General features: G+C 40.6%; 1 protein-coding gene and 1 pseudogene across 2 annotated transcripts in view; one reads left to right on the top strand and one right to left on the bottom strand.

Annotated features, from left to right (window-relative positions):
• Positions 1 to 26,997, bottom strand: part of PDE4B (phosphodiesterase 4B) — a 481,867-nt gene that overhangs the window by 70,510 nt on the left and 384,360 nt on the right. The gene's annotated exons all lie outside the window — the stretch shown is intronic.
• On the top strand, positions 4,317 to 5,845 carry LOC132432694 (dihydrolipoyl dehydrogenase, mitochondrial pseudogene; annotated as a pseudogene).

Below are 26,997 nucleotides of genomic sequence, written 5' to 3'. Positions count from 1 at the left end.
AAATTGTAAATTGCTACCTATACTTTACACCAGGATCAGGAAAGTCTGAGGAACCAAACACAGCCTACTGCCTATTTTCGTAAATAAAGTTTAACTGGAGCACAACCATGTCCATTTGTTTACACACTGCCTAGGATGCTTTCGCTGAAAGTTCAGCACAATGCCTGTAATACTCAACCCTTGTCAAGCTCTCCATGTCCTTTAAGATTCTGCCATTGCAGAAATGGCCTTGCAGCCAGGACTCCACTAATTCATTTTATGTGATGATTACATTTACGCATTCATTAATTCTTAGATACTTGAAAGGATTTGGGATATACAGGTTCTAGGTTAAAGTGCTGGGTTCTGTATTTACCCGATTTGTGAGTCCTACACCCTGCTCATCATCTACCATGATTATCATACTCTGTCGATATGTGGTTCTGATAACATATATCAGTGGTATTGCAGGGTCTTCTAATCTGGCACCAAATAGGAAGATACAGTTATAAATAACCACATAGCAAGTTCAAGTCTCTTCTTAGGAACTGATATCTGACAGAGGATTGGTATGAAGCTTGGTTCCCAGCAATAGCACCAGACACATGAGCAGGCAGGGTGTCATGGCTAAGTTTTCCAGTAACTCCAAAAATATCTACTCTCACCTCTTTCCCCATAGAGTTACACAAACACTAACTTCCATCCTTATCACACTTTTAGTCCTTTCCCAACTCTAAGTCTTACTTCTGGGAATAACCTAATGTTTTAAGCAAATGGCTATAGAGTTTGGTTTCCTGAGAGCCTCCTCCTGGGAATGCTACTGTTTTAGATGGCTTTAAAAGAGCTTTCCATCTTCTCCTACCCCAAGGGTAATGTGGAAGCAAATTCCCTTTTGGTTACAGTAGCTTACACAGCATTTACTCAAGAAATATTTATCCAGACAGAGCTTATCATCTTATATGTTGGGGTTAAATGGTGAAAAAATAACCACTGGTGAATGATTTGTAAATAACTAGTTTTAGTGCCTAGACAGTGATATTCCAATATGGGTAATTTAATTAGAGTGGTAAGGATAAAGTGGTGATAATCACTGGATACCACATAAGCCTAAAGAATGGTCACCTAACAAAGTCTTGGGGACTTCTTGGAGGAAGTGGTGTCTAAGTGGTAAGCTGAAGGAGCTACATAGATCAAGAGGAGGTGGGAAGAGAAGCCAAAACAAGAGAAGTTCTAGAGGTCCAGAAAGAATAGAAGACTGGAGTCCCGTGTCAATAATATACTATAAACAGTTGCTGATTATCTGAGGATAGCTACAAAGCTTTGTGGTAGATTCTCATCACTCTCTGGTATGTCGCATAAGGAAACAAGGGCTTTGGCTTATATTCTACTTTTTATACTGCCACCACTGTTTTTGTGTGTGAGCTCTGGACATTGCTTAACCTTTTAGAACATCAATTTTCTCATTTGTCAAATCTCATTTGTCTCATTTGTCAATAGGAATACCTGCCTTGAAGGACTTTGCAGGAATCCAATGACACAATGTGTGGGAAAGTGCTTTGCAATCTCTAATTCCGGCCACCATCCTGGCCACTCCCTGTTTCCACCCACCATTGTCCATCTAGATTTGCTCAGCAAATGCAAGCTACTTTTAATGTCATCTGCTGACAATAAATCAAATAAATCAAGAGTCCCCAAATCCAGATTTTTAGATTCTCCCAGGCTACACAACACCATAGCCCACGTAGGAGATAACAGTAAGGTGACCATCAGGGAAACTTACCAAACTGTCAATCTGTAATTCTTTATGTTTTTCTTGCTCATTTGACAAATGTGGAAACCAATGGGAAAGAGTCCCATGAATGTCACCCAGCTAGGGAGTGATGCTAAGAGCATCTGGTTTGTGGATGAACTGTGCATTTCCATCATCTCTTGCCTCCAAAGCCAATGGGTCCCTTCTGCTTCAGGACCTTCTCAAGTCCTCCAGAAATCAGTATAAGGACAGTGAACTGCAATCTGGAAGCAGTTTAGCTTTCCCCATTTTCACCCAGGGAAGCTGTGTCCTAATCCCTCCCTGCTTCTGGGCTTAGTGTAACTGAACAGTCCAAACGTCTGGGGTTTGGGAGGCTAATGACCACCTCCCAGACAAAGTTAATCAGGTGGATGAGCAGTAAGCTCCAAGCTTTAGCAGGAGATTTCTCTCGAGTTATAAACGCCCAGAGAACTCGCTACTTGTATTTCTCCCAACACAGTCATTCCCTAGGAGAAGTTCAGCAGGGATCCCTGTAATAAAAAGGTCTTTGTAACTCACATGGGTGTAAAAAACCAAACCAGTCATTTGGGAAAGGAACTCACTTATGCCCATGGGGAGGAAAGGCTAGGGGATACATTCATGACCTAGTTTTAGGTAACATTTTAAATTAACTTTAACATTTTCATTTCATTGTTATTATTCTGTCATGAGGTCACAATTATATGTCTGCAAGGAATTCTTTCTCTAATATATCCTGTGTTTTTGAAAAATATTGACAGGCAATCTTGTGTAGTTAAAAAAGAAAAGAGTACTGTCCAGTGGCAAAAAGATCAGAGATCTAGCCCCAGCTTTATCACTTGCTAGTATTGGGGATCTTGGCATGTCACTAAACTTCTCGGGGCCTCAGCTACCTCCTCTGTGACATACGAGTCCTTTTTACTTCAGGATCAACTGAAGCAAGAATGACAGCACAAGAAGCATGAAAGTGACTTGAGGATCATGATATCTGACTCAGTTTCCCATAGCCCAAAACTTTACAGAACTGGGAACACAGCAGGCCCTCAGGAAATACTTGCTGCTCAAATGAAGAAGCTCCAAAACAGGTCCTTAAAATAATGGGAAAAAGTATGCTTAAATTATTAAAAATTACCAGTTGACAAAAATCTGCTTATCTGCTATTGGTAGTCTGGTGTATGTGGCAGCCATGTGAGGCCCAGAAGAAATCTGTAGCTTGTACTGTGGCCCATTCATGAACAAATGGTTTTCTTCTGAGTGTTTCAGTGCACTACACCCGATGCACACACACACACACGCATACACATCCATGCTATCTTTTACTAGGGAGAAAATGGAGACTACTTGAGGTATTAATAGCTTGATCTTCAGAGCCCACCCATTTAAACATTATCTGTCAATAATGTCATGTTTGGGTGAGAAAACCCAATAAAAAGAAGACTAGAGAATAGGCTGTTTATGAACAATACATTTGGATACTAGAAATGGAGCTGTACCTAACAAGTTGTGATTGCCCAATCCATCCAGGGTAGAGAGATTGCCCTGGCATAGAGTCATCTTCCTAATGGAACTCAGACCCTCTGGAAATCAAAAACATAGAGAAGGGTAAAGGCCTTGAGTGCAGGATCTGTGTCTTAAGTCACAGCTCCTTACACGCATGTAGGCATCTAACACATATTTGATGAATGTATTAATAAGTGAGGGACCGGGGAGTGGAAAGAGCTCTGGACTGGGAGTCAAATGTGGATTCCAGCCCACATTCTATCATCAGCTATGTAAGCAGAGGGAAGTCATTCCAAATCTCTGTCCCTCACACGTGAAACGAGGAGACTAGATAAATCAGCAGCTCACAATCAATAAAGTTCAGTGAATTGGCTGATCTCGGTGGGCAAGGAGAAGTGAGTCCAGCCAGAAGTGATGTTCTAGGCTGCAGCCAGGAATGTGGTCTGAGTGCTGACTAAGTGCCCAGAACTAAAGAGATAATATTCCCTTCCATGATCAGTATCTCAGGAAGTCTTGTGAAGAGGGGAACCCAAATCACCAGAAAATGAATTTATTCAAGGAAGCCATTAGCTTTGGCCAGTCACTCTGCTTGTTGTAGGATGAGCCTGTCACTCTGAGAAATGAAATAGGACCCTTGAAAGTCTTCTCACACGGCTAAAGATAAAAGCAAGAACAGTAGAGAGAAGACCTCACTCTGGATGCCTGTGTTTGTGCAATAGAGCAAATGTCCTCAATATGCATTTGATTGCATTTTAATATTCATATCATTAGGAGTTTATATTATAGCATGTTACTTTTCCTTGTAATATTTCCATTCTGCAATCAACTTTATTATTATTAAAAAGTACTATAGGGAGAGTCAGAGGAGAAGCCGTGATGACACAACATTGCCGGTGTTGAAGATGGGAGGAGAGAGCCACGAGTCAAGGAATGTGGGCAGCCTCTAGAAGGTGGCAAAGGCAAGGAACTGGAGTGTCCACTAGAGTCTAAGAAGGAATCCTCCCTGATGACACCACGTTTTTAGCCCCGTGAAGCTGATTTTTGGACTTCTGACTGAGGAATATAAGAGAGGCCATTTCAATCGAATATCTCATGGTCTGCAAGGAGTTTCTGCAGTGCCACTGAGAACTTATGCAGATTAACCAATTGATGCTGATGTAACAGTGATAGGTTCTGGTCCTGGAGGATATGTTGCTGCTATTAAAGCTGCCCAGTTAGGCTTCAAGGTAGTCTGCGTTGAGAAAAATGAAACACTCGGTGGAACATGTTTGAACGTTGGTTGTATTCCTTCCAAGGCTTTATTGAATAACTCTCATTGTTACCATATGGCCCATGGAAAAGATTTTGCATTTAGAGGAATTGAAATGTCTGAAGTTCGCTTGAATTTAGAGAAGATGATGGAGCAGAAGTGTAATGCAGTAAAAGCTTTAACGGGTAGAATTGCCCACTTATTCAAACAGAATAAGGTTGCTCATGTAAATGGATATGGAAAGATAACTGGGAAAAATCAGGTCACCGCTATGAAAGCCGATGGCAGCACTCAAGTTATTGATACAAAGAACATTCTTATAGCCACAGGTTCAAAAGTCACTCCTTTTCCTGGAATTACGATTGATGAAGATACAGTAGTGTCATCTACAGGTGCTTTGTCTTTAAAAAAAGTTCCAGAAAAGATGGTTGTCATTGGTGCAGGAGTAATAGGTGTAGAATTGGGCTCAGTTTGGCAAAGACTTGGTGCAGACGTGACAGCAGTTGAGTTTTGGGGTCATGTTGGTGGAATTGGAATTGATATGGAGATATCTAAACTTTCAACGCATCCTTCAAAAACAAGGATTTAAATTTAAATTGAATACCAAATTTACTGGTGCTACTAAGAAGTCAGATGGAAAAATTGATGTTTCTATTGAAGCTGCTTCTGGTGATAAAGCTGAAGTTATCACTTGTGATGTACTCCTGGTTTGCATTGGTTGACGACCCTTTACTAAGAATTTGGGACTAGAGGAGCTTGGAATTGAGCTGGATCCTAGAGGTAGAATTCTAGTAAATACCAGATTCCAAACTAAAATTCCAAATATCTATGCAATCGGCGATGTGGTTGCTGGTCCAATGCTGGCTCACAAAGCAGAGGATGAAGGCTTTATCTGTGTAGAAGGGATGGCTGGTGGCGCTGTGTGCATTGACTACAATTGTGTACCATCAGTGATTTACACACACCCTGAAGTTGCTTGGGTTGGCAAAGCAGAAGAGCAGTTGAAAGAAGAGGGTATTGAGTACAAAGTTGGGAAATTCCCATTTGCTGCTAACAGCAGAGCTAAGACAAACGCTGACACAGATGGTATGGTGAAGATACTTGGGCAGAAATCAACAGACAGAGTATTGGGAGCACATATTCTAGGACCAGGTGCTGGTGAAATGATAAATGGAGCTGCTCTTGCACTGGAATATGGAGCATCCTGTGAAGATATAGCTAGAGTCTGTCATGCACATCCGACCTTATCAGAAGCTTTTAGAGAAGCAAACCTGCCTGCATCATTTGGCAAATTGATCAACTTTTAAATTAGAAGATTATATTTTTCTGAAATTTCCTGGGAGCTTTTATAGAGGATTTACTTACATGGATGGAGCTGGAGTATGGTATGTGAACAGCTGTGTTTGAAACAAGGTGATCAAGTTATTTTAAACTTGGTTTTCACATTGGAAACAGTCATTAGAATATGTTAAACATGTATAAAATGAACTGATGTAAAAAAAAAAGTACTATAGGAACTTTTGGCTACCATGAACACAATATTTTCCACTCTACTAAATGTTTTCATATCCATGTAAAAGGCTGCAGTGATGCCCTCAGAGGAACCATTCAGGGGTAGAAAGCGGAGATGATACCTCAGTTCCATTGTGTGGAACTTCTCCCTCAGTTTGTCAAGAAATTGTTTGTAAAGTGGAAATTTAAAAGATGTCAAGTGCAACATTCACCTGACTGGACACATACAGTTTACCTGGAGTATCCTAAGACCGTGCTGTTAGTGGAAAGAACACAAGTTGTGAAAGCTTGGGTTCAAATCTGCCCCCTGCCCCCTAGGAGTTGTAGGACTTTGGACAGATGACTGAATTTTTGTTATGGGCAGCATATCTTTAATTTAATGCAATAATCTTCTCCAGAGTTTCTGTGTGAGGATGTAAAGGACTGTGAAACACCTAGCACGTAGTAGGCATTCCATAAATGTTAACCCTCCTCTTTTCTCCAGAAAGCTCTGCCCTTCTGTGGTCTACCTGTCCTCCAACACTGAACCAACTAAGTGAAACCTATTAGTTAGTCAGGCAAGCTTCCCCTTCTCTTAATTCCACCTACCGAAATATGTCTTATTTTCCCCCAAATATATTCCTCCTCCTACTTTCAAAAATGTAATGAAGAGCCCCACCTAGTCTGATATGACTATAGTAACTTAGGGGTAATCTTAAGTTTGAAAACAGAAGTCAGTGTGAGAACAAAAGTATACTAGTATATTGTTCCGTTGATGGACTTAAGATATTAAATTAATATAGTGTCATAGGATTTACCATTCTTTTTTTGTATACACTCTGTTATTATATATCTGAGGAATTTATGATAAGGAGCACACTTTGGAATTCACACCTAAATTCACTAACAAATGAGTAAAATAGTTTTTGGCAGACTTTTACATATAAAAGAGTAGGACAACCTTGTTATTACCATGTGAAATACAAGGTAAACAACCATAATGGACTAATAATCTGGATCATTTAACCCTACTACTTAAAAGATTCTTCAGTAAATACTACAATGAAGTGGCTTTTGGCATGAGAAAGTTAAGGTTAGAACATTTTGATGTGGATCTTTTAAATGAAGCAATACCATCATTTTATTTGTCCTGTTTTGTGGAAGACTTTGAGAATTGCTTCTTAAAATTTCTTTCTTTGTTTTGTCTTTCTGGTAGAAATGTAGTATTGAGAGATGTCCGTGAGCTAATGAAATTCAAAAAAGCTTAAAACGATACTTTCATTATTTGGCACAAGATACTCAGGAAAGTACTGAAAATAGGAAAGGCTCAAAATGAAACTTAGGAATACAAACCTCTATTCATGAAATGGGAAACAGTAAGGACATTAGGCAATAATGGATTTTCCATCCTTATGGATCTTACACAAGATCTCTGCAGAGGAAAAGAATGAAACAACTTTAGGAACACTGAGAAATTCAGTCATGTTTCCCAAGACCCTGAATCAGAATCTGTGTGAGTCTATCTAATACGTAGTGAATGACGATATGGCTCATGGATGTCTAACAGGAAAAGAGACAAGAGAAGAAGAAAGAATCAAACGCCCATACATGGCAACTCAAAAACAGAACTGAAGGACCTCTACAAAATCAACCAACCTTGCAATGACTAAACTTCATTCTAGACTAACAGCATGAAATACAACATTCTTCAGGAAGACAAATGTTTCTACCTGCATCTTGAATCGTTGAATGTCAGGGTATGAAAGTGTCCTCTCACAGGTAGGAGCCTAACTTCTGACCAAAGAAGTTATAAGGAATTATCATGCACATCATGCATATTCCAAGGAATCCTGTGCAAAACTTGATAAGATATTCACAGGAATAAGAGCTGCTTTGAATTACTGAGGGCCTATTGAGAGCAGCAAAATATTCACCTATGCAACAAATATGTGCCAGCCATTTTTCTAAGTCCATGACAAGGTACCGAAGTGACAAAAATTCCTGCCCTCACGGAGCTTATATCCCATTATTTAACATCTACACAATCCTAACAACAGCCATAGAAGGTCATTATTGCAGATGAGGGAACTGAGATTTTAAAAAATTGAGTAACTTGCTTAAGGTCACAGAGCTTGTAACCAATGGGCCAAAATTCAAATCCAGTTCTGTGCAGCTCCAAAGCCTGAGTTTTCCACCTGCTTTGCTACACTACATCTTATGAGCAACAGAAAAAAGATTCTGAGGGTCAGCACATCTACTGCAACTCAGGTGCATATTTTCCACTAAAGAATACTCATTTCTCGTTTGTGGTAAACAGACTACAACTTACCAAGGAGGCAGCAACTCAGTACTATGTGCCGACCAACAGGCAGGCTCTCATTCGTCCAAAATTTATGAACCAGGTATGTGTCAAACCGTAGACCAGTTCCTGGGGATATAAGACATAGCCTTTGCTTTCAGGGAGTCTAGTGGGAAAGAAAAGCATATAAATGGATCACCGTAACATAGCAAGATGAGGCTGAGATAAAGACAAGGATGTCTCCAGGATGCTTGGGAGAGAGCAGAAAACAGGTCAACACAGCCTGAGGGGAAGGACTTTTGAGCCTTGGGTTGAGTCTTAACCAGATGGAGTTAGCTTGGTGCAGAAAAGGGAGGTGGGGTGAGAAAGCTCTAAAGTGCTTTGAGTAGAGACAGAGAATGACACGTGCAGGGAAGTGAAAGAGAGCATGGTGCTCAAGAAACTGCAAGTATTTTGACATGTGGGGTGGAGTGAGAGCGATGCTTCTGAAAATGGGCTGTACTGTATTTGAGCAATGTGTGTGTGTCTGGGGGAAGGTGTTGCAGACAGGAAAGAAACTGGGGAACATATGTAGAAATCCAATAATAAGTTATGAAATCTATTTAATGGGTCTTGGTCAGTATTTATTTAAACAACAAAAGACTAGACTAGAATAGAAAACATCAGGTATAACACATGTAGTAAGATATTGTTTTATAAAACACGTGCATATGTGGGGACTCAGTCTTGATGTAAACTTTATGTCTTACTGCGAGTCATGGTCCAAAAAGTTCTAAACCACTGGTCCAGTCTATCTTTTCCAAGGGGCAGATTGTCCCCTTTGGACCTATTCAACGGGGCTCCCTTGCAGGACCTACTATCTATCTATTCCTGTCAGGAGACAAAGAGAGGTCGCTTGGAACAAATCTGTCCCAGTTTCTTAAATACTTTCCATACTCCAAAGTCCATGATCTAATTCTAAATCTCAAGTGCTCAAACAGATAAACTCCAATGACCAGGGCTATTTCTGAAAAGCAATTAATATTTCCTTTGAAGAAGTGAGAAAAAATACACACACAAAATGAAGCTTCAAATGACTCCAAGAAAGTTTGGGGCCAGCAAAAAGTTCTCTGACCCAGCTATGTTTTCCACCAAATGAATCACCCAGGTACAAAGCCAATACCTTTGAGTCATGAAGCACATGTGTTGTATCTTTGGATTCTTTTCCTTTACACAGGGATTTTCCCTAAAAAACTTTTTTGGATTTTATTCCTCACTTTCTCTTCTAATTCAATTTCTTGCCAGTTTCTCTGCTCTTTGATTTTTCCTTTACGACGTCTAATCTTGTTTCTCTCCTCTTTTGTCTCACCATTCTGAATTAATAAAAAAGTTCACATGCAAAGAAAATCCGTATAAAATACAGCTTTAAAAAAAAAGAACTTAAGATGTTACTGTTTCTTTCTTTTAAATGTATTACCCATTTGTTTGTAAAGCACATGAGTTAAAGAGATCCCACAATATCAAGTGCTGGGGAAATTGATAACATGAGAAATTCTTTTCACCTGCAAGGAAGTGAGGGTGGAAGAAGAGGAAACCTTTTTGTGGGACTGGCATTTGAACAGCTCTTAAGAAGATGGGAGGAATTGGATATGCACAGACGGTATTAGGGAGAGATCAAAAGTGCAACAGAAAGATGGGAAGCTTGGGATCTGAATTTAAACTGTAATGAAAATAAAGTTTTATAATTTAACCCTCAAAAAAAAAAAAGAGTTAAAGAGAAAGTTAACCGAAGTAGTTTAATAAATACTTCTTCATTAAATTATCTGGTTAACTTAGGCTAGTAAGATATTAGAGATTGATAATTCAAGTCAAAAATTCACTTCGGGCCTAAATTAATTAGATTGCTGGCCAATATCAGTAGAATTAATCAGAACTTGTGTTTTGTGGGTCAGCACATACATTTGTTTATGAATCAACAATCAGAAGTCAGTGTTGGAAATGACTGACTCTCTCTCAAGCCCTGACGATTTATCCTTCTCTAAGAATACATCTCTCTTCTTTGAGCTATAAAAACACCAATTGTTTTTGGGAGGCAATTTTGTACAACCATAGATTTCTTGAACTTGAAAACAACCTTAGAGATTATCTGGTCCAGAGTTTCTCAACCAGTTTTTTTTTTTTTTTTCCTACCGGTTTTATAAGGTTAAAAACATAAAAGACCACATACCTTGCCCTTATGTAGATTCAGATGGCCCTTTTGTTGGGATTCTGTGCTTTTTATATCCGTATTGGCTAAGAAGAGTTTGTGAAGCTTTATTTTCTGTGGTTTCTGAAGATATTTTTCTTCTCTTTTTTAAATGAAAAATTGAATATGCTTTATTAAATATGTATAAAACTTGGGAATCACTAAGGTAGTCTAATTCTCCATTTTACAGACCAGGAGAATGAATCCCAAAGATGATAAATGGTTTTTCCCCATGCTCCATCCTCCATGGACCGGGTACAGGATATGCATAGCAGATGCCTAAGAAGTAGCCATTTCAACCACCTTGAAAATGCCCGTAAAGGAAAAAAGTGAGTAAGGAAGTGAGTGACAAGAAATCATCCATTGAGTTACCATCCCAAGGGTAACATTTGCCGGAGAGGGTGATTTTCCAGGGGACTTCAGAATGTGTCCTTAATTTCTGTCCCATTTTAGTCATTCTGCCAAGAGCCCAGCAGCAAATAGCTGCTGCACATGAGGGGACATTTGTCCAAACAAGTGGTGTAAAAACAAAGCTGCTTTGTTTAGAGCGCCTCGGTGCTCCTCCCTGCTCCCTCCCTAACCTCAAAGACCTCAAAAAAGGTCATTTTGTGAAGTTCTGGTGTGTACATGAGTAAACTTGAATCATCATATGTCACAATTGGAACCACTCTGCCAAATGCCACAGACCAGATTACCATGGCATCCCCAAATAGGTTATTATGGCAGGTCTGGGCTACTGGGTCACCAGGATACTCCAGCTGGGTTTGTTTTTCATCTTACCCCCAGGGAGCTCTGGTGCATTGCAAACATCTATACCTAAAGCCATTGGAAAAATATCTTGAATTCATTCAAATTTACTTAGAAAGAACAGAAGGACAACAGAAATATTTATGTTACTTTTCAAATTACGTAGAATTAGTGTGTCTGAGGGAGTCTTGGGCACAGATCACATCCAAAAAGGTAGAAGGAAGGGGGGCGTGGGTTGATTACCTGAGTAATTTGGACACTTAAAACAATAAGGAGAGAAGAGCATATTTGATATGGGTCAGGTATTTGAAATACGTACGTTCACCAATTAAATCAAAATTATGGAACACTTATTCAACTTTCCAGCTCATTCCACTTAATAACCATAGCTACCATTCAATGAGCATCTACTAGTTGGCAGGTACGTACTTGATGCTTTACGTGGATTGTTTTGCCATCCTTGCAAAGTCAGTTTTGTAAACTTTATCTTTCAAACTGCTAAGTAGTGAAGCTTTGATTTGTTTCCATGGTTTTCTGTCTCCAAATGATGACTTGGCCTTCAAAAGCTCTAAATTCTCAATTCTCATATTCCCTTTTAGTAACTATGTGACCTTGGGCTAGACACTTAACCCCTCTCCATTTCATTTTCTTTATCTGCAAAATAGGGTTAATGATAGTCTCTAAGAATTTGTTATACATGAAAAGGGCACATAAAGCCCTTAGCTGGCACAGAGTAAGCATTTGACCTGTTGTTGGCTTTTATCATTATTGTAATGATAGCATATTATTAGTATATCCGCAAATAATCTGGACAGTTAAGATGCCCAGATGCTGAGACTAAAATTTTCAAATTGACCTCAATTATCAGGGAATTTTTTGTAAAGGACAATTCTCAATTCATAAGTATGTGGTGGGAAAAGATCAGGTCATTGCCAGTCCTTAGAGCCCACAGAGCTCAGCTTATGCTGTGTCACATGTATCAACACATTTGACTTCAGGGAAAATTATATTAACGTAGGTCACCAGGCTTGCAAAAACCAACAACCATAAACCCTTCTCTTTAATAGGCTGGTTGCTATGAAAAGAGGGACATTTGAATAAAAGCCATCAATTCTATAAACACCCCCAATGAATTAATCCCTCATTTTGAGAGCACGGGAGAGTAGAAACTGGTCTCAACATAGATGAAAACAAAATTCATGTGTTTTCTGAATAAAATTTATAGAATGGTGGCAGTGTATGATACCATGAATATGCACAGTAGTTTGACCTGGCAAGGCTGCTCACTGATTTGCTGTTATAATGTACTTGTTAAAAGAGCCTAGATCCTGGAGTCAGGCTTTCTGGAATCAACTCATGGCTTCTTCACTTGATAGCTTCCTGATATTAAAAAAATTACTTAATCTCTTTAAAGCTCATTTTTCTTACCTGTAATACAGATATTATAACAATACATACCTCACTGTGTTGTTTTAAAGATTAAGGGACACAGTGCATAGTAAAAAAGCACTTTGCCCCGATCCTGATATAGAGTAAGTGCTCAGTAAATCTTAGCTCTTACTGCTTGTTGTCAATCAAAAGCTTTCTGTGTCAAGTAAAGACTGTGTACCTCTTCTGCACTCACGAGAGCTTGGCAATGGGGAGAGCTAATGGTGATTTCTCAGGTAAAGGAGGTGCCCTTGTTGCTGATGGAAAACTGGCAAGCTGTGAGGTACAGTGGGACAGAGCATCCAGCTTGGACTCCTTTTAAGTATAAGAGTCAAAATCAGCCAGTGCCTGTCTGTCATCATCCTGGTGGGCTGTGGTAGTTCATTCTATATATCATTCTCTCATGGAGGCCATGGTTCCTCCCTCTGAGCAGGGGCAAGAGTGGTAGTGGGGTAGGGGAAGGGTTCCTTGTGGCCAAGTTTCCAAAGCAGCTTCATGAACATTTATTAAGGGCTAGGATGCTAGTAGGGGATTCTAGTATATTTTATGACTCCTGGCATTGGAAATTACCCCTGCTTCTAAATTAAGCATCAATTAAGTCAGGCCACTGAAGTATGACTGCTGAGTGCTGTAAAGACCCACTTGGATTTTGTGTTACATTCACTTTAAAAAATATATTTATTTATTTATTTATTTTATTTTTTAGTTGCATCAGGTCTTAGTTGCGGCATGCAGGATCTTTCGTTGTGGCGCGTGGGCTCTTCGCTTCATTGCGGTGCGTGGGCTTCTCTCTAGTTCTGGTGCAGGGGCTCCAGAGTGCGTTGGCTCTGTAGTTGCGGCACGCAGGCTCTCTAGTTGTGGCTTGCAGGCTTAGTTGCCCCACGGCATGTGGGATCTTAGTTCCCCGAACGGGGATCCAACCGGAGTCCCCTGCATTGCCTGAAGGATTCTCAACCACTGGACCACCAGGGAAGTCCCAGATTCACTTTTTATTGATGATTTCAAATCTCAAATGAACCCCAATACTGCCTGGAAGTCAGTACTTACTTATTAATTCATTGGGGGTGTTTATTCATTGGGGGAAGTCAATGAGTACTTACTTTCTGTGACACTATGTCCTACCTTTTCCCTCCTCAAACCTCCCATCTGCCTTCCACTCCACAATTTAAACTATCAGATGAGAAAGAACTCTCTAAGTTTTACCTGAGTATGTGTAAGAACGTATCTCAAAAGCTTGTTATGAGGATTAAATGAGTTAATAAATGAAAATTACTTAGAACATTACCTGGCACATAATAAACTCAATAAATATTAGCTATAAGGATGGTGATTATTTCCTGTGCCTAAAGTTATCTCCTCCTTTTTCACCTGAAGAGGTGTCCCTGCTCCGGTCAAAAGGCAAGGCCTCAACCTACTTTCTGGATCTCACTACCCTTTACCTGCTCTAGGATTGTTCCCTTGATTATTTCCTTTCTCTTTCCATCAGTAACCTCTCCTTGTCTCTGAATATTTTTCAGCAACATACAAATATGCTTTACCATCCTCAAGTGTTCAACCCACTGTGAATCTGGCTTCTAACCTTATAAGTCCCATAAATCTACTCTTGTCAGGATCATCAATGACTTCTGTGTTGTCAGAACCAGTGGTCACTTTTCTATTCTCAACCTACTTCAACACAGCTGATGGCTGTCTCCTTCTCAAAATACTCTCCTCACTCAGGCTCTGTGATACCATGTTCTCCGTGGTTTCCTCTTACCTCTCGGATCATTCTTTCTGAGTCTTCTTCCTGATCCCCTCCTTCTCTACTCAGAATCTCAATACCGTCATTCTCCCTGGATTTGTATACTCCCTCTACACTCTCATTCAAGCCCATGGATTTATTCACAATTTATATGCTGAAGACTCCAAATATGGATCTCTAGCCTAACCTTTCCTATGCTGACCTGACGTCTACTCAAGGATGCATCACAACACTCAAAATTAGCAGCTAAAACCAAACTCTTGACTTCTTTCCCACCCCACCTTCCACAATTTCCTCCTCTAATCTTATCCATTTTAGTCAATGGCAACAACACCATACAGTGGCTCGAGCCAGAAGCCTGAAATTCATTCTTGACGCTTTTCTTTCTCTTAGTGTTTCTATTTTTACCTCTCCCCATCGAATCCATTAGCAAGGCTTGTCTATCCCATCTCCAAAATATATGGCAAATCTGTCCATTTCTTTCTATCCCTGCCTCTCTACCATCCAGGACTAAGCAAACATCACCTCTTTACCTAGACCGCTTCAATGTTCCTCTCACTTCCTCTCTTCTTTCCAATCCAACTTACTATCTACATTGATGCCTGAGTGAGTTTTAAGAAGTTATATAACATTTTCCCTTCTACTTTTTGGTGCCTTTCCAGTTCTATTTAATATAGTCTTAACTCCTTACTATCCCTTACAAGGCCCCACAAGATTAAACCCCTGCCCATCTCCAACCCCATTTTCTACCTGTTTCCCCCAGGTCACTCTGCTCCAGCCACACTGGCCTTCTTTCTTAAATACACCAAGCTCAAGATCTTTGAACATTCCATTTCCCTGCCTGAAATAGTCTCCCCTTTTTTCTTCTTAGCTTTCTGGCTTTAGGTGAAATGTCACCTGCTTGGAGAGATATTTTCTCATCTAAACAACCTCCCCTTCCTTTCCATTATTTTCTACCTCTGTGCCCTCTTAATATACTTCAAAGAACTTATCAGAATTTGTTTACTTTTCAGTTCATAGTCTGTATCTCCCTCCTGGTCCCAAAGAGGTAAGGTCCATTTCTATTTTATTCACCACTCCCTAATAAAATGCCTGATACTTAGTGGAATCGACAAAATACTTGCTCAAAAAATGAGTGAATAAATAAGCAGTCATCAAAGTCTTAATTTGAGCAGTTGAAACGCTAGAAGAATTGAAGCAGAGTTTTGGCCAAACTCACTTAAAAAGCTGGACCACAACAAATTATTCTTCCAGAAAGTGGTGCCAAGTCCTGTTGATGATGGAGCATCTTGTGACTGTGATTGGATTTTTCCTCCCTCCAGTTTATGCAGATTATATGCCTCCTCCGTGAACTCCTTAACCCTGACTATTTAATTCCTAACCAAGAGCCAACTTTAATTCCCTGTCCTTGATGAAACCCCTCCCCGTATTGCTAGCCCACAAGGTCCTCGTGATCCTCAGAAAACTTAATAGCACTCTCTTAATAATTATATTCCATTTTGTGCATTTTTTAATGAGCCAGGCACTGGCTTAGGAAATGAGGATCAAATATAAAGTTCTTTGAACTAACGTTTATTCAGCATCATTTGAACCAGGTTATGTTAAGCATTTTACAACATCAACACTCATTAATTCCCATGCAAACCCATTTTCTATTTATATTTTATTTATTTATTTTTATTTAACAAATATTTTTATAGCACATACTATGTGCCAGGCCCTCGTCTAAGGACTATACAGATGTTCATTCATTTAATCCTCACAACAAACCTAAGAGGTAGGAAGTATTACAATATTATCCTTACTTGATAGTGTGGGAAACTGAGGCAAAGACAAGTTATTTGCTCAAAGCCACAGAACTAATAAATGACAGGTCGGAATTCAGGCGCAGACAGAGGGACTCCAGAGTCTCCATCCTCAAACATCATTCTGGACAACTTCCTAACGTCTATCAGGCAGGTGTGATTACTCCTGTACCACCCCGGTGGGGGACTCTGGACTCACAGGTTAACTTTGCTAGGGTTCCACGGTTAACTTAGGTATTCAACAGCAAATATTTAGAGAGTGTCTAGTAAACGTCAGGCACTGTGCCAAGTTCTAAGATACACCATGTTTAAACAGACTTGTCCTCTGGGAGCTTACAATCCCGCTAATTCACGGGCAATGGGGAATTTAGATTTGAGTGTTTCTGACTCTGAAATTTATGACCTTTCCGTGATCCCATTCTAGCAGAGTTACATCAAATTGAGTTCAGACATGAGCCCTCAACACACAGGTGGTGAAGGTGGGGCAGCTCTGAAAGGCTTCACTGAGGAGGAAACCACCTCTTACGACTTTTATCATTATTTAAATGATTACATGTTTCACATTGAAATATTCCCATCCTCACTCACTGCAATCTCCTCGAGGGCTGGGACCCTAATTTAATATTGTTCACAGTGTTTGGGACAGTGCTACACATAGAGTCAGTGTCCAATAAAGGGATCTTGAATGAGCTCTGATTGGGTGAGCTCTCGAAACAGTGAACAAAGCTGGCAGAAGTAGTTTTGCTACATGTAAGATTTCTTCAAGCTTCTTCAGACTTGAACACTTAATTACCATGGCAGACGCACACTAGCTTTTTCTGGCTCTTTGGGGACTGTGACTCAAAGACTGAATGCCATAAAACCAGGAGGTGTTCTGAATAGTCTCCTTACCACACGGCCTAGATCCTATGCACTTCCAGATTCAATATTGTCCGCCCTAGGGAGCCTCACAGCCCCATCCGCTGCTACCAAGCCCTCCGGAATGAGGAGTCCTGACTTGGTGACCACAAATTGTCTCATGTTTATGTGGCCAAAATAGGCAAATTGAATTCTCACATTTTTTTTCACCAGTGCAATGGGAAACATCCAGGGCCTTGGTCCTTGGAAACGATGAAAAACCAACCCAAATGTATAACAGAGCAAACACCACTGTTTGCCATGCTGTCTTGTTTGTTTGGGGGGAATGTGGATTTATTAATTATAAAGTTTCTCCATGTGGCAGACACATCTGGGTTACAAAGTATCCGTCATAGAAAGTAACTCAGGAAAAACCCCATTCAGTCCTGCAGAGTCTGACGTCTGCCAAGGCTGTGGGCTGTGTTTCTGCCTTTTGAGCTTTAACAGCATTTCAAAACAAAAGAGGAGATGTTAGGTGTGATCTCTCACCTGTGATTCAGAATTATTATTAACAGTGGTGCTCTTCATGGGAAAATGTAAAAAAAAAAAATCCCCAAAGTTTCAACTCCTTAAAGTTTCAACTCACAACCCTGAGCAGGCTGGTTCCCCAAATTTACACAGAAAGAAACGGACTAGTAGACTTCAATGAACAGAAACACGTGGCATCTTCTGTAGAGACACATGGGCAAAGGAACAACATCTACATTTATTTATTTAGCACTTATTTATTTAACCTTCTGGCTGGGTTGGGCTGTTGGATTTGGTTTTACATCCTGAATTACAAAATTTATGATGGGAACGTGTGTCAGCTGTTTGCTGAAGGAAAGAAAGACCTCTGTTCTTTGTTTTAACTCACAGTAGAGCCAAGCATCCTACATGTTTATTTAGAGAAGTTAAAATATGTGACGAATAAGACCCTAATCCTAGCTGGCCTTCCTCTTCTACATCTTCTGTTCTTTCCTTCTGATTAAACCCTGGGCAGTCTCCTGGTACCTTCTGCCTGGACTGCCCTTTACCAGGTCTCCTCTCAAACCCCTCTAATCCATCTGGCCAACAGCTGCCCAAATCAGAATCCGCTAAGATTTTCTGAGAGCTGGGCACATGCCTGCTTTGTGTATAACGTGATCAAATGAGTATCCTACACTTAATTTAATTCTCACAACCACTTTGTCACATAAGAAGGGCACAGTATGAACAGTAGCCAAGGGCATGGGCTCAGGATCAGGCAGAAAGAGTTTCCAATCCTAGCTCCACTACTTCCCCCCCTCCCGTTTTATTGAGATATAGTTGACATATAACATTGTGTAAGTTTAAGGTGTACAGTGTGATGATTGCTACACATATATGTTGTGAAATGATTGCTACACATATATGTAAGCTTAGTTAACATATCCATCACTTCTCTACTTTTTTTTTATCCTTTTTTTTTTTACATCTTTATTGGAGTATAATTGCTTTACAATCGTGTGTTAGTTTCTGCTTTATAACAAAGTGAATCAGTTATACATATACATATGTTCCCATATCTCTTCCCTCTTGCATCTCCCTCCCTCCCACCCTCCCTATCCCACCCCTCTAGGTGGTCACAAAGCACCGAGCTGATCTCCCTGTGCTATGCGGCTGCTTCCCACTAGCTATCTATCTTAGGTTTGGTAGTGTATATATGTCCATGTCACTCTCTCACTTTGTCCCAGCTTACACTTCCCCCTCCCCATATCCTCAAGTCCATTCTCTAGTAGGTCTGTGTCTTTATTCCTGTCTTACCCCTAGGTTCTTCATGACATTTTTTTTTTTTTCTTAGATTCCATATATATGTGTGGCTTTGAGAAAGTCAGTAGCCTCATCTGTAGAGCAGGGATAAGAACAGGAATTCCTTCATAGAGTTGTTTTGGCTTTAAGAATAATTTTATTGAGGCTATTTTGCATGACACATACTTCACCTTTTTCAAGTGTACAATTCAATGATTCTTAGTAGATTTACTAAGTTGTGCAACCATCAGCATAGATCAACTTAAAACCATTTTTACCACCCTAATATGATCCCACATGAACCTTTACTGTTAATCCCTGTCTCCTACCCCTGCCCCAGGTTTTGTCTTTGCTTTTTCTGGATATTTCATGCAAATAAAATACAATTTACGGTATCATACAATATGGAGTATCTCATGTCTGGCTTCTTTCACTGAATATAATACTTTTGAGGTTCATCCATGTTGTATGTAGCATGTATCCTTAGTTTATTCCTTTCTACTGGTGAATAACATTTCATTGCATGGATGTAAGCACCTTTTTCTATCTATTCACCAGTTGATGGACAGTTGGGTTGTTTCCACTTTTTAGCTATTGTAAATAATGCTGCTAAGAACATTTGTGTAAAGACTTTCTGTGGATACATATGTCTTCAGTTCTCTTGTATAGATGCCTAAGAGTGATCATATGGTAAACTTATATTAAGTACTCATAGAGTTGTTTTGAGGCTTAAACATTACATAGAAATGGCCTAGCCCAATGCTACACAGGGAGCAGTGATCAATGAAAATTGTGGTTGTTTTTGCTGCTGCTCTTTTAAGGAGGTTTAATCTTGTTTACCATGTAGGTGAGGAGGCTAAAATAAAGCTCAGAAAGGGTTATCAACTTGCTGAAGATCACACAGCTAGTCCATGGATGAACTGAAATTCTCTCATGATTTCTGACTCCAAGCCTGGCACTATTTCCTGCCACCATAGCAAACACACCCCATTAACCATCCTGAAGAGCACAGCTCTGACAACGTGCTCCCCTGCAGAACAAATATCAGTGGCTCTGTGCTGCACGTAAAATAAATTTTCAGCTTGTGTGCTAGGTATACAAAGCCCCCTATTGTTTTCTCACCAATCTTTCCTTCCTACTCCCCCTATCCTCCCTTCACGAATCCTTCACAATGACTTTCGTTCCAATAACTCAGCCCACACTCTTTGGACCACTATACCTTTGTTTGAGCATGATCTACTTTCTTTTTTTTTTTTTTTATTCAAACAGAAAGTCACAAAAATTATAATCATCCTCATCAGTTCACTCAGTCCCATGTAATTAATTTTTTTTCATCTTGATCTTAGCACTTTTATGAATTCATCAGTTTTCCATTAGAGTTCTGAAAATGCTTATTCATTCAGTTCAGAAGTATAGTCAGTTACCAGAAACCTGTACTTGTCAGAGTCTTTTCCATGAATTCCTTGGTCTACTTTCTTGAACAGTATTTCTCAACTTTTGCCCTGTGAAGTTTTACCCATCCTTCAGGGCAGAGTTCAAATCATATCTCCTATACCTTCGTCGTTCTGGTGGCTCAGGACAAAATTAACCCATATTAATGAGAACCTACTGTATAGCACAGGGAACTCTACTCAGTGCTCTGTGGTGACCTAAATGAGAAGGAAATCCAAAAAAGAGGGGATATGTGTATACATATAGCTGTACAGTATACAGTAACACAATATTGTACAGTATACAGTAACACAATACTGTAAAGCGACTACACTCCAATAAAAAAATCATAAAAAATAATAATTATATAAACAATGAAAAACAATTAATCCACTTAGTTATAACAGGTACTCAGTGAACACACGGACTTGAGCTGAAATGGCTAAAAGAAACTTAGCTCTGTAATGAATGATCTGGCTATGGGAAATACTAATTTTTTTAAATTCAGTAACAACTTATTTATAAAATTCCTAGGTATAGCACAGTACAGAGTGTTATTTGTACCGAGGGTAAGAAGCCCGTTCCTAACCACCGGCCTTCCTCTGAGTGTCCAGAGCACTCATGCTTCAGGCAAATTCTCATCATATGTTATTATATAACCATTTATGTTTGCCTACCCCACAAGACTGAGCTCCTCAAGAGAAGAAACTGCGTCTTATTCACTCCTGTATACCCATCACCCAGCACAATGCCTGATTCATGTAATAGTGAGTCGTCACTGGGTGCTTTTAGAGTGAATGAATGAAACAATGAATGAAAAAGACGGTGAGTGAATGAGAGAATGTCTGATTTCAGAGTTCTAAAAGAGGTTTTTCCTTTAAGAAAGACTAATCTTCCCAATGGCCTACTGTTAACCCCTCTGCTTCCAGACGGCTTGCCTGATTAAGTCAATAAGTACATATGAAGAATATTTTCCTCCTAAGTCCTTCCTTAACCCTTTCTAAACAAGGGCCACTAGAAAGGAATATTTAAGGAAAAAAAGTTTTCAAATTATAATTATATAACCTCTAAGACATAGTGACTTTTTCTTAAGCAGGCTGTTGGATTCTACCAAAGCAGAGGGCTTTGCACATAGTACAAACACTGTACATAGCTGTTGAATAATTGCATCCAGCAAACTTTCATTAAATGCCAATGAACAAGACCCGGTTGCAACCTTCCCAGACTCCTGCCATAAGGGGGCTAACAAACATATATAACAGTAACAAGAACAACAATTATGTATTCAGTCATTACTCTATGACTGGCACTATTTTAAATGTTTTATATGAAGTAACTCATTGAATCTTCGTAACAACTCTAAGAGGAAGGTATTAAAGATGAAGAAACTAGAATGAAGACTCTGAGGTATCAAAGCAGGTTTAAGAAGTCATTAGCCTGATAAGTAGTAGAACGGGGATCTAAACGCAGGCAGTCTGGCTCCAGAATCTCCCTATGAGAATGCTTTTAAGCTGGGTTGAAGGACCACCACCTCCCTTTCATTTTTGTTTCCCTGGCACTCATAAGGACTCAATGACCATTTGCTGTTGAATTGTGCCAACTACGGCTGGCAGGGATTAGGAAAATAATAAAGATGCACTGTGTTATGTAACAATAATATAGCCAAAGTCAGGGTGGGAATGGGTGGAGGTTTTGGAGCCAAACCCATGAGACCTGGGCTTGAACTCCAGAATCACCAGTAACTAGCTCAGAGGCTATTTCTTCTCTGACAAAAAAATGATCCACCCCAACACCCACACACCACCATTTCTGGGCCAGGAGCCATTTTGGAAGTTTGAAGGCAATGTAAGATTGGATTCTAGACTCAAAGACTCAAAATAATTCAAAATAAAGATGACTAAGTCTGAGGTTAAAAGATTTACCTCAGGTCACACACCTGGTTGGTACCAGTACAAAAATGCAGTTTCCTGAGTTCCAGCCCAGTGCTCTTTCATTTAAGTCACACAGTTTCATTTGAGGTAGGGAAGTTGAACAAACACCGTAAGAAGCAAATTATTCAAAACGGGACTTTCCAGAGCCAGCCTAGAATTGGACAGCTGCCTCCTTGTGTTCAAGTGAGCCGAGCCTCAGTTTCACTACAGATCTGAAATCGAACTCTTGCTCCTTGTGATGTCAGAGGCCAGGATATCTTCCCAGCTGTGAGTAATGGTCCAGAGATAATTGACCCACCACTCTGCTCTGTCCTAAAATTTCTCCCTTGCCTCCTCTTCCTGCCAGGTTGTCCAACTCAATACCCAAAAGAAATACCCTTCAGTGAAGAGGACTTATTCCTAGAACAGAGGAAGACTGTCACCTCTCCACTGGCTCAGTGATTTCCTTGAGGGGAGACAAGGGCTTGAATCACACTTTCCTCTAGATTTTCTCTTGTCCTAGAATCCAGAGTAAGGCATAGATTAAATGTAGCACAGGAACAAAAGGGTATTGTCCAGAGAAAGCTGAATGTGATTGAAGCAGCAGATGTAAACACCAAACCCAGGGTGTGTGTACCTTTAAGGCAGGTACCTGTGTGGCCATCACCAGAGGCACTTGTACTTACCTGATTGCACAGAGGGCTAGTGCCAAGTATATAGGCTTTGGAGTCAAATAAGCCAGGGTTCAAATCCTAGCTTTGTTACTTACTAATTGAGTGCAATTATACTGCTAGTTACCCTCATTGAGGCAGGATTTCATTGATTAACAAGAGGAACAATAATATGGATTCTATAAGGGGTTGCTGAAGAAGAAAAGAGATCTCATGTGCAGAGTTCCTAATAGCAAATACAGTTTTTACTTAGTAGGGGTCTAATAGTATGTTAATACTTCTCTCCCATGCCTTGTAATTGAAACAAGTGCTTTATGGAAAGCTCTTTGGAAATACACACTTTGGGGGCAGTGTGGAGCTGAAACTAATTGATCAAACCACTGTTCTCTCACAGATACTCCTAATGCAGAAACATCTCAGAATTGACCAAGTCCACCCTTCTGCTGAATGATGGAGTCCCAAGTTAAACTTTCTACATCTATCTAGACAAGTGCTCTTCTAACAGGGGAAGGCAGAATGAGTCGCTTTCCAGAGAAACCCCTTCTATTTTCTGCCAAATCTCTAACGGGGCAAATGGCTCATGGACACAAAAATCTTTCTTACAAATTCCACCCACTGTAATCTGCCTTTGCAGATTGTGCCCTGGTAGCACAGAATGGTGAAGAAAGACTGTTCTCTGTCAAAGACTGGAGTGAATTCCCTCCACAGAAACTTGAGGAGTCAGGGAGTGGGGGAGGGTAATAAGTAATTCCTCCAACAAAATTAGGAAAGAGATGAGAAGTAGCACATTCCAATGCTATAGAAAAGGAGGAAGTAGAGGTAAGTGTTTCTAGAAGTTGAGTAAAACAAGTTACTCAAGACCTGAAGAAAAGGTAAGATTTGGGGGAAAGGAACCTGGTGAGATGCTAATTCTCTAAACTCCAGAAAGTATCAACAGTTAAATAATTTGCTGAGAGCAATTCTTTATGAAAAGATCGGTGAGACTTAGGAGGAAATTGCACCTTGAAGGCAGGATCATAGGTCTGAGATATTCCAGACTGGGAGGGGTTACAGGAGCCACATGCCTTAGGATTAAAATACCTGGGGATCTTACTGAGATGCAGAGGTGAGAGCAGCCACTTGGAACCCTGGTGAACACAAACCTGTAAACAGGGTATGGAGAATTGCCTGGTGCAAAGTGCTCTGCCCGGGGGCTGGAGGCTTCAGCTTTGAACACATGCTTTCTCAGTGACAGGAGCACAGGACTCAGAAGGGAAATGGAGATAATGGAGATGTTCAAACTCACATTTGAGAAGGAGTCCCAAGAATGACCTGGAGAATAGGGTTGGTATTAAAATTTCCAAATTGTGTAAGAGGACATGAATGTTTCAAACCCCATTTGGTGGAAATAAGTAATATACATAAAGAGGATTCCCACCTCACTCCTCCACTCCCACCACCCTGAGATATTTCAGGCCAAAATTAACCTTTTTTGAGATATTTCTCCCTATTAAGTCTAATATCATTGGTTGTGGTCTCTAGACATGGGGCACAAGTTAACTGGCATTATTGTACATCCTGTGAAGCCCAAGATTTTCTCTTTTCTCTCACAGCCACTCAATAGAGAGAACAACGTGAAGGATGCTGATGCGGTCACCGGCACTGAGGCGGTGTGCTGCTGCTGTCTGGCCACCATCCCAGGTTCAGAATCCCACCACTTTGCACTCCTGGTCTTTCAAAACTATCATATGGTTTTCAAAACATTTCTGTGAGCTGAGAGGAACGGTTATTTTACTGTGTTTTGAAGAATAGTCTCGATTAGTCAGAAGAAATGTAAAGATTTTTATTTTCCTGGATCTTATATACTTTATTTGTAGCAGAGCAGGGCATAATTCTGGTCTGATTCCCAAGATGAGATTTTTGTTGGTTGGTTGGTCCCTGTGATGATTAGTTTTATGTGTCAACTTGGCTAGGACCCAGCTCTTTAATCAATGCGGATCTAGATGTTGCTGTAGGCATTTTGTACATGTGGTTAACATCTACCATCAGTGGACTTCGAGTAAAAGAGATGACTCAGATGATGTTGGTGAGCTTCATCCAATCAGTTGAAGGTCTTAAGGGCAAAAACCAAGGTTGCTCAGTAAAGGACAGATTCTGCCTCGAGACTGAAGCGTTAAGTCTTGCCTGAGTTTCCGGTGTGCACTGTGGATTTCAAACTGCTGGTCCCCACAATCACATGAGCCAAATCCTCAAAATAAGTCACATATACATATGTATGTATGTATGGACGTGTAAATAGAGTCTCCCATGGGTTCTGTTTCTGTGGAGAATCCTGACTGATATGGAACATACCTTCATATAGCTTTTTCTCTAGAGTCTTATTTCTACATGGTGCGCAAGCAAGATCAGATTCTGTGTCTTATTCACATTGGTACCGCCCCTCTCCACCGGCTTGGTGACAGGCCGTAATAAAAAAATGTAGCATAAGGAATACACTAAAACCTGAACAAATGGATGAATGATGTAGAAAGAACTTAGGCCCATGGCCTAAAGAACTAGGATGCTTTTACAAAGCAACACAGGACATGCATAGTCCAATATAATGTAATTAGAGTGGGAAGTTATGACACTAGGCAGGACTAATTGCAAGAGGCTTTCCATTGGTAACTTTTTTTTTTTTTTTTTGTGGTACGCGGGCCTTTCACTGTTGTGGCCTCTCCCTTTGCGGAGCACAGGCTCCAGACGCGCAGGCTCAGCGGCCGTGGCTCACGGGCCCAGCCACTCTGCGGCATGTGGGATCTTCCCGGACCGGGGCACGAACCCGTGTCCCCTGCATCGGCAGGCGGACTCTCAACCACTGCGCCACCAGAGAAGCCCCATAGGTAACTTTTGAGTCAGATTAAGAGGACTGGGAATTTCCTGGTGGTCCAAGGGTTAGGACTCCACACTTCCACCATAGGGGGCATGGGTTCCATCCCTGGTCAGAGAATTAAGATTCCACAAGCCTCGCAGCGTGGCCTCCCCTCACCACCCCCCCCCCAAAAAAAGGACTGCAGGGAAGGTGGTTTGGAAGTGTGAGGGGCGTGGAGAGAGTGGTAAATCAGAGGGAGGACTAGAAACGTTCTGAGGGTAAAGAGAGACAGGCTGGTCAGAACTGTGATGAGAGAGGAAGAAGTAATGGAAAACCAGGTCAGTGAAGACAGAGTCGCATCGTGTTGACAAAAGGCATGAGAAGAACCCTTATTTTCCCCTGGGATTAAAAAAGTAACGAACCGTCATGCGCACACACTCACACACGCACACATGCACATGGCATTGAGCTGGCACATTTAGGGAGCCAAAGGATTCATTGTTTGTCCGGGCAGGTACTCTGCATGTAGATGTAAAGGAGCTGAGTGCCTAAGACTGTCCAGCTGAACAAACATGTGAAAAGCCTCTCTCCATGCTTAGGTACCACACTAAAGGTGTGTGTTGACTTCCTAGAACTGAGCCTCTGTTAGCTTGAGGTCCTACTAGCAATGCAGGGATGAAAAGGAAATCACAGTGTCAAGCTCTCCGTAGGATGGCTGGCTCTTTGGTGGGACTGTCCTTCCAAAGCGAGCACACAGAGAACTCCAGAGGGTCAGCCTTGCCTTTGCCTTCAGAGAGACCGTCACGTAGCTTAGGAAAATGAAACGGCTTTCTTTCATGAGCCCAATTTTCTTTTTGTGCAGATGGCAATCTAGATTCTGAAACAAATTTTTGTCCCACTGTTTCAAGTTCTCCAAAGCTGGAGCAGCCGGGCAGCTGCAGAGTCATCCAGTTTCTCTGTCCCCCATAAGTAAGTTCCTCCTTTTCAGAATCCACCCCTGACTCAAGGAAGTCCATTTTTCCATGAGTAGAACAGCCATATGTCTCTCCTTTTACTTACAATTCATTGCACTACCTCTCTTTCGTTGTTAATTCTTTTTTCAGTAGGCTTTTGAGCACCTGCCCTGGGCCAGGCACTGACCATACAGCTAATGGTGTAAGCAATCTCGAAAACAGGCAGTTACAATATGTTAAGAATATTACCATTTATTTAGTGCTTTCTGAGTGCCAGCCATTGTTCTAGACACTTTACATAAATTAACTTAGCTCTCGTAACAAT

Source organism: Delphinus delphis, chromosome 1 (assembly GCF_949987515.2).
Source record: "Delphinus delphis chromosome 1, mDelDel1.2, whole genome shotgun sequence".
NCBI classification, from domain to species: Eukaryota; Metazoa; Chordata; class Mammalia; order Artiodactyla; family Delphinidae; genus Delphinus; species Delphinus delphis.
This window is presented reverse-complemented; position numbering and strand designations above follow the sequence as displayed.